Genomic DNA, 9,249 nt, shown 5'->3' with positions numbered 1-9,249 from the left:
GACACCTGTAAACAAACACTCGCACACGCCACACAGGCGGAAGTATCGGACCTCCGCTTTGCACGGCCGCTAGCGCCGAACTGAGCCACCGAGGGCACAGACAATAATGCGACTGCGGAGACTATCTCGCGCACGCCTCCCGCGAGACCCACATTCTCACCTTGTATGTCCACACACTACATTCGTAGTGTCCCTACCCAACGCACTCATTACTTGTGGAAGACATTCTTACCAAGACCCGTAAGGGTTCGTATAATATGTGTTCATCCGCACAGAAGAAGAATGGCATTCCCGGCATCGCCAGGTTTAGCTGCCCTCTGTGATAAAAAACTGAGGAAACGGATCAACGAACAACCTGAACGAGTGTCAGCGGACGTCCGCCACGAACATATTCAATGAACAATATAGAACAAAATAGGATCAACAAAAATAAAAGATGGATAGAGCGTCTGCCATGTAAACAAGAGATCCCGGGTTCGAGTCCCGGCCGGGGCACACATTTTCACCTGTCTCCGTCGATATCTATCAACACCCGTCATCACCTGAAAGTATTAATATACAATTATAATTTCGTTTAACAGTAGAAGTGGATAAGGTAAGGTCAGGTAGTACTGGACACATAAACGTTTTTGGAATTACAGTAGTTCTTGAATGTTATAGGCTAACATTCTGCACACTCAACAAAACTATATACTTATATGGATATGGTGTCTGTTCTTTCGAACATGTCCGAAACAACAGACACCATACCCATATGAGTATATCTACTGTTAAAGTAGCACAGTGGCCCTGTAAGACGAAAAGTCCGTAGACTGTTTTCCAGTGCTCGTCACAGTTTCACAAAATGCTCATGACAGTCGGTTAGGTGCCGGTGCGTCTGTATCTGCAGCTGCTACACAATAGAGTAGATTGCAGAGTGGCCCTTTCGTCGGCAAGCACCCGATCTGCAGACCGCACAATTTGCAGCCGTTAAGCTGAATTGCGCATTATCAGCAAAGTCATCTGCATTTTTTCCTGCATATCGCGTTCGATGGACCAATTTCGAGCAATCCGATTAAACGAAGAGCGCTCCAGCGCTGATCTGTCTGACGGGATTGGGCTGAGCCGCAGATTAATCGCTGCGTGTTCGCCGTTACTCACCTGCACCCCACCGCTGCGGTTTCGCTCGACAAACGTGCTCTGCAGAGCTGGCCGGTGTTTGCTCAGGACTGTTGTCAGCTCTCGGTCTCTCTCCCTCGTCCTACCGGGAAGTGCTCAGCGTATCATCATAAAGGCTAACCGTTCTCTGGTAACTTTACTTAATGCCCACAGAAATTTTTAGACAACTTATGATGTAATTAGTGGCCATTTTTAGGATTCAGTGCACCAATCTGTAAAAACGGACCGAAAAGTATTGCTTTGTTATCCGTCCGTTCGTCTGTCTGTCTGTCTGTCTGTCTGTCAGTCAGTCAGTCTGTCCGACTGTGAGAATCATTTTTTCTCAGGAAGGAGTAGAAATATCAGGTTCAAAATTGTGTCACAAATTAAGCTCTATGGTCCTTTGGCGATGCAACAGTTTCAAGCGTCTAAGCCAATTTAATCACATATTTTTATACTCGAAAACTCAGTCATTAAAAACTGTAGTGCACGTTCCTTTAATCCAGAATCTTGAAATTCGGCAGGAAGCAAGGTTTTTACATTGTAAGTAAAGGAAAAATCCGATAACTGTTAATTTTTAATTATGTAACATGAAAAAATACTTTTTGTCATTTTTTTATGCAGTGATCAGCCGAAGAAACTGGTACAGTGAAGATCCAAAGAAACTGGTACACTTGCTTAATATCATGTAGGGGCCCCGACGAGAACGCAGAAGTGCCACAACACGACTTGGCATGGACTCTACTAATGTCCGAAGAAGTGCTGGAGGCAACTGACACCATGTATCTTGCAGGGCTGTCCATAAATCCGTAATAGTACGAGGCGGTGGGGATCTCTTCCGAACAGCACGTTACAAGACATCCCAGATATGCTCAATAATGTTCATGTCTGGAGAGATTGGTAGCTAGCGAAAGTATTTAATCTCAGATGAGTGTTCCCGGAGCCACGCTACTGCAATTCTGGACGTGTGGGGTGTCGCATTGTCCTGCTGGAATTGCCTGAGTCCGTCGGAATGCACAATGGACGTGAATGGACGCAGGTGATCAGACAGGAAGCTTGCGTACGTGTTACCTGTCAGAGTCGTAGCTAGATGTTTGAGGGGTCCCATATCACTCCAATTGCACACACCCCACACCATTTCAGAGCCTCCACCAGCTTGAATAGTCCCCATCTGACATGCAGGTTTCATGGAATCATGACGTTGTCTCCATACCCATAAACGTCCGTCCGCTCTATACAATTTGAAACGAGACTCGTCCGACCAGGCAACATGTTTCCAGTCATCAACAGTCCAATGTCGATGCTGACGGGCCCAGGAGAGGCGTAAAGTTTTGTGTCGTGCGGTCATCAAGGGTACACGAGTGGGCCTTAGGATCTGAAAGCCCATATCGATGTTATTTTGGTGATGGTTCGCAGGATGACACTTGTTGATGACCCAACATTGAAATCTGCAGCCATTTGCTGAAGGTTTGCACTTCTATCACGTTGAACGATTCTCTTCAGTAGCCGTTGGTCCCATTCTTGCAGAATCTTTTTCCGGCAGCAGCAATGTCGGAGATTTGACGCTTTACCGGATTCCTGATATTCACGGTATACTCATGAAATGGTCGTACGAGACAATCCCTACATCATCGCTACCTCGGTGTTGCTGTGTCTCATCGTTCGTGTGCCGACTGTAAGACCACGTTCAAACGCAACTAAGTCGTGATAACCTGCTATTGTAGCAACAGGAACCGATCTGACAACTGCGCCAGACAGCTGTTGTCTTATATATACGCGTTGCCGGCCGCAGCGCCGAATTCTGCCTGTTTACATATCTCTGTATTTGAATACACGTGCCTATATCAGTTTTTTTGGCGCTGCAGTGTATATCTGTCTGTTTTCCTGTCCATCTGTTAAGATCCTGTTTCTCTGAAACAGGTTGGCGTATTTAGTTCAGTTTTATGTCACATACTAAGATCTATGGTCCCTTGGCGGGGTAAAAATTTTAAGTTTGTAAGTCAGTTCAATCAAAACATATGTTCACATATTTTGATACTCGAAAACTTGCCCATCAAAACCGTTGACCTGGAATCATGAAATCTGGCAAGAATGAAGATTTCATGGTATAAGTAAAGGGAGAAATCCGAAATTGTTAATTTTTAATTATATCACACGAATAAAGTATTTCTTTTGTTGTTAGTTATCCGACTTGAAACTAGAAATTAAAACATTCTCGAAAGTTTTGGAACCCACTGGGATTGATATTTTGGAGCATCAATGTCGATTACGGGCAAAATCGTCAATGTCCTCGATTACAGGAATAGACAAACTGTCTACATACATAGCCATGTTTGTACGAAACCCTCAGTGCGTGAGTCCTGCTCACGCCTGGCCAGTGTTTCTGAAATAGCCCTGTGATAACGCTATCTGACACCGAAGGTTTAACGACAGACAACTGAACATTCACAAGCACGAAGGAGATTTCACAGATATGTTTCAGAAGCAAACCGATTAATTAATCCTAGTATGGAATACTACGAGGCTAATGAATACTTTGTGTGACGTTTCTTATATTATAGGCCAAGGCTCATGCAGTGCAAATGTCTTTGCAATTTACACGATCCTAATCTAAATATTATAGAAAATAAATTTTGAAATCAGTGATTACGTGATGGGCAACCCAAAGATGACTATAAACTGTCTGACATGTTGTGCAAAATACATCAGATATTTGTTATACAGAGATAACATGGCGAACATAATCTACTTCCTAACAGTAGACAGAGAGGTACTGATTTGTATTAGGGCTCTTAGGTGTGGAAAACAGAACTGGGTATCTTTATCGATATGGGTACATCTTCCAGCATCTAACACAAAGGTATACAGCGTTCCATCAGAATTTAAATACATACGCGACGAGAGAAACTGTTCCGCTAGGAACATGAATCAGAAAAATAGTATTGCGCGGTCTACACGAAACGTGAGTGAAACACGCATGAAAAGCGTTGTTCAAGCCAAGTGATCTCATGTATGTGCAGTGTGTCAGAAAACGACAGACCAGCGTCCGCACGATATCAAAACTTAGCCCAAAATGGTGTACCTTACGGCAGACAGTGCTATCTCAAACTGCAGTTCACACCAAAGCCTCTGAGTGGATCTCGCGAGGCAAAGTTCGTGAGCACCACGAGACATACCGCACGCGCCTACTGAAAGTTATATGCGACAGCCAGCCAAGCGGGACGGACTGTCAGAAACGCGATACTCTGGAAGAAAACAAAAGACTGCCCAGTGGCGGACGTGCACGCATATGAAACAAGTTGGCTAGGATAGGAAACATGTTCAGTCTCTGTTCAATCATCAGTATGAAATGCACTTCACGATTCCCTACATTACGATCTGTTGTTAATATACAAGAATGTATATGGCATACTTTAATGAGCGTAAAAATATAAGCCAATGTAATAAATAAGTGTTTCAAGTGCATAAAAGGTTAATTTACGTTGAAAAATTAAACTATTTTTCATCCCCGTTACACATGTTACGCTAACTTTTTAGTTTATCACGAAGTCACATTGTGACAGAACTTTACGTTATAGAAAAAATGACGTGAATCTTGGACTCTGTGCCCAGAAGTGACAAAATTTAGCTGTTACATACCAAAAGCAATTAAGTTTTTTTTTGTTGCCCAGCGTAATCTTATAATTACTGGAAACAATTTATAAAGGTTGTGGGATTGCTTAAAAACAGTTGCTGGTCTTTCCTGAATTTGTTTATTAACTGTCACGACGCGTTTTGAGTTTAGTCCTTTACCCGAGACCTATCATAAGCAGACACAGGTAACAGAAACGCAAATTTTTATAAATGTCAGTTGTAATCGAACAATATTGGAAAACAAAACGCTTTTTTATACATAAAGAGATAGCAAAAAATGGTTCAAATGGCTCTGAGCACTATGGGACTTAACATCTGTGGTCATCAGTCCCCCAGAACTTAGAACTACTTAAACCTAACTAACCTAAGGACATCACACACATCCATGCCCGAGGCAGGATTCGAACCTGCGACCGTAGCAATCGCGCGGCTCCGGACTGAGCGCCTAGAACCGCGAGACCACCGCGGCCGGCAAAAAGAGATAGCATTTTCGATACAAATACACGAGACTTCGATGTAGACGTCAAATACAGTCATTACTAATATGCAGAATAACAGGTAGCACAATTAGTTACACAGTTCGACCCTAACTGTTGAAGTACCCCACGAGCAGTGGCCAGCGCCACAGGCTCTGTCACGCTAGCTGCCGTAACCGCGTCTGTTCACGTTCAAAGAGCGCCACCCAGATTCGTGCCCAATGAAGTATTACATTTAAATTTTTAAGTAGCAGTTGCCGAAAGCGCCTGTCAGTATATAAAACGCTTAAAAACTGCTTGCCCATGCACTAGCATAAATCCTATCTTACAAGAATTCGAGTGACATAATTACCATAAAAGCAGCGTATAACAATCCTTTCAAGGCTTTTTGTTTAAATAAATTTGTCAAATTGTCAAGTTATCACCAATTGAAATCTATTATAGTGTGAATTGGCTACGTAACTTCGCGTGGAAATACATTTTCATTTTTATTACAAAGTAAAAGTTCTTGGGTCGTTGATCATCCGACCAGATGCAAATACGTACAGCATTGGATAACTTAAGACTTCATAAACAGAAGGTTATAATTTAAATTTCACAACAGAAGAAAGCCTCATGGTTCGTCACTTACCTGACCTAGTGCAAAAATAGGTATAACATTACACCAAGTTAAACTTTCAGAAATGAAAAGTTATCAATAACTCAGGTAATGGCATAAGCAGAAAAGGGCTAATATATTAATATATTTTGTTTCGTCAAAAGGATAGTTCGTCGAAAAGGCTAAAATACCAGTTACGGTTGCTTCTTGTTTGCTCGTTAATCAAAAGGGACTGAGTTTGACCATTGGAGTATATCCAAATTATTATCCTTATTTTCAGTGTGCGATATTTATAAAAAATTTTAATTGGAAACTAAATTATGATTCTGTGCCCTTAAATGGTATCCCACGGCAGATTATGAGTTAAAAGCGAAACGCGTCATGATAGTTAATAAAAAAAATAAATAAAAAAAAAATGAAAAGAAACAGAGGAAACCAGCGACTGTTTTTAAGAAATCATACAGGCTTTTTAAAGTCTTCCCAATAATTATATTAGTAATGGTTGTATGCATCTACAAGGACTTTCAGTCTGATTAAGAATTCAATGTGATCGTCATAACCAGGTCAACTGTCGTAGCAAAATGTATTGTTGACACGAATGGCCAACTACATCGTGAATTCTAACAGTTTATAGAAGGTCAATACTAAGGTTAATAATTCACCATTTAACAACTGGACAACAACAGTCAAAAGCACACCTGACTACCACGTACAGAAACCACAGCCACATAAGTGTACTCCCGCTCATGGATTATCGCAGAGACTGGCGTGGTTGTGGTGACATTGCCATTGGAATAACGTCGCATGGACTAATGGGCCACGGTAAACCTCTGTACTCGTTGATATTTAAGTACAAGTAAACAAAATGAGACATGACTGCCATATACAAAAATCACTTCTTTCACATCGGTATTGGCGGTGTATCATAGTGTGTGTTTCCGGGTGACGGGAGAGTCGACTATTTGGATAGGCATGACGTGGAATTCTTGACACTTTCTCCATTACTATTCACGTACATACGTTACAGAAATCTAATGTCAGATTGTGTATATCCTCTTGTTCCTCTGAAGCACAGTTTACAAACTCATTTCCGGAATGTGATCCACAATTATTGCATGCCACAAACCAAGATTTAATTCGAATCTGGTTGTGTTTGACAGTATCAACATCTTACATGTAGTCATCCCAGCAGATTCATTGCTTAGAGTAAAAGAATTCATTTTCAGCTTGAAACTGTTTTATCTCTTTGCATAGTCTCTGACATCCCTTCGTCGACGCTTCAGTTGTAACAAATCACAGGTTTCTACATTTTTTCTCTCTCATGGCCGCGGAACACTGAGGGTCGGTACACTAAGATCTTTGATGTGAGAGTGCCACAATGGCACGTTAATGCAGACTTATATTTTGCGCGGCCTCTAGAGGAAATTGCGGCCAGTAAGGTAATCTGTTCTTCTTCTAGTAGGGGCAACATCGGCCAGTCTTTCTCCTAGTTGGCAGGTATTGCACGGAACACTAAGATAGCCTGCTTCTTGATTTCCCAAGACAATTCAATCGAATATTCCAAAATTTACTCGATCAAACCGCTAAGCATTTACTTCACAGCCACCAGTCTCATTTTCTAAGAAGGCGAGGATCTACGTCCACCATCGCTTTTTCTGGGCCTAAAATCACTTCCGTTAGTATCTCACCATAATTTCGCCCAGGCTGGCCGCTTCTCGAAACTTTCGTAACATTCACAATTTAAATAAATAATTTATTCTCTTTCATGGAACGCGTAAGCCTGATTTCGGGTCAGTAAGCGGAGCTTCGCACTGCACCATTTCTGTGTAATCCTCAACTGTGCTACTCCCTTATATTGTTCTGATACGTGTAATATCCTTAATTTCATTTTGTTTATTGTTTCGCAGACACATGTCTCCATGATTTCACCGCCATTTTTCTGCCTTGGGCACATAATGAAACTGTGTTAATGGAGCGCTAGTTTGCCGGCCGTTGTGGCCGAGCGGTTCTAGGCGCTTCAATTCGGAACCACGGTGCTGCTACGCTCACAGGTTGGAATCCTGCCTCGGGCATGGATATGTGTGATGTCCTTAGGTTAGTTAGGTTTAAGTAGTTCTAAGTCTAAGGGACTGATGACCTCAGTTGTTTCCCGGGTTCGATTCCCGGCGGGGTCAGGGATTTTCTCTGCCTCGTGATGGCTGGGTGTTGTGTGCTGTCCTTAGGTTAGTTAGGTTTAAGTAGTTCTGAGTTCTAGGGGACTGATGACCATAGATGTTAAGTCCCATAGTGCTCAGAGCCATTTGAACCATTTTGAACCTCAGTTGTTTTACCGAGCGAGGTGGCGCAGTGGTTAGCACACTGGACTCGCATTCGGGACGACGATGGTTCAAACTCGCGTCCGGCCATCCTGATTTAAGTTTTCCGTGATTTCCCTAAATCGCTCCAGGCACATGCCGGGATGGTTCTTCTGAAAGGGCACGGCCGACTTCCTTCCCCGTCCTTCCCTGATCTGACGAGACCGATGACCTCGTAGTTTGGTCTCTACCCACAAACAACCCAACCACAATCTCAGATGTTAAGTCCCACAGTGCTCAGAGCCGTTTGAACCATTTTGAGCGCTATTGTACTTCCCATTCGTATTTACTATACTTACAGTGCCATATACGAACTATAATATTGGTTTTCCGTTAGTAAATCGCCCTCCCGTAGATTCCCAGCGAGAGCCAGTGATGGTGCTGCTCGGCTGCTCTGCCTCGCCGTAGCGTGGAGAGTGGAGAGCGCGCGGTGTGGAGTTACAGAGGCTGTCCCCGCTTCGCGAGCTGATCTTGACGTGCGGCCGATACGTCGATACCGTACACCTATAGCGCGCAGCGCAGCTTTTGACAGTGTCTATATTGAAAATATCGCCCGGAAGCCGCTATTATAATTTCTGCGTCACTCACGTGCGCGCAGCATACTCTCAGCGCCAACGTTGCGCACACAATCGCCATTGTGCTTTATTCAGCGTGCTAATTTTGCCATGGATATTACATTCTGCTGTTAGAAGAGTAGATCTATGAACATGAAGTTGGACGTGAAGCTCATGAACAGTTCCCCACAGTAGAGTAATACAACAGCTTCCCATAGTTTGTTAGATCTGAGTTGATGCTGATTTCGCAACGAATTAATTTGATTTCCTTTTTGTACAATATCTTAAATGCGAGTACTTCTAGTTATATGGGGCTATTGAAAAATACGGAACCGATTTCAAACCTTTATTGCTTCCAAACTACAAAAGATAGAAACACAAATTTTTGTTGAATTCAGTGCAAGCACAATGTGTTACACGAGAAATATCATAACCACGGCTCATTTCCTGCCACTCAGGAAGCAGCTGGTCTCTCGTTATCGAATTTACAGCTTCAG

This window comes from Schistocerca piceifrons, chromosome 3 (genome assembly GCF_021461385.2).
Source record: "Schistocerca piceifrons isolate TAMUIC-IGC-003096 chromosome 3, iqSchPice1.1, whole genome shotgun sequence".
Lineage (NCBI taxonomy): Eukaryota > Metazoa > Arthropoda > Insecta > Orthoptera > Acrididae > Schistocerca > Schistocerca piceifrons.
The sequence above is the reverse complement of the archived record's forward strand: the minus strand, read 5'-3'. Positions refer to the sequence as shown.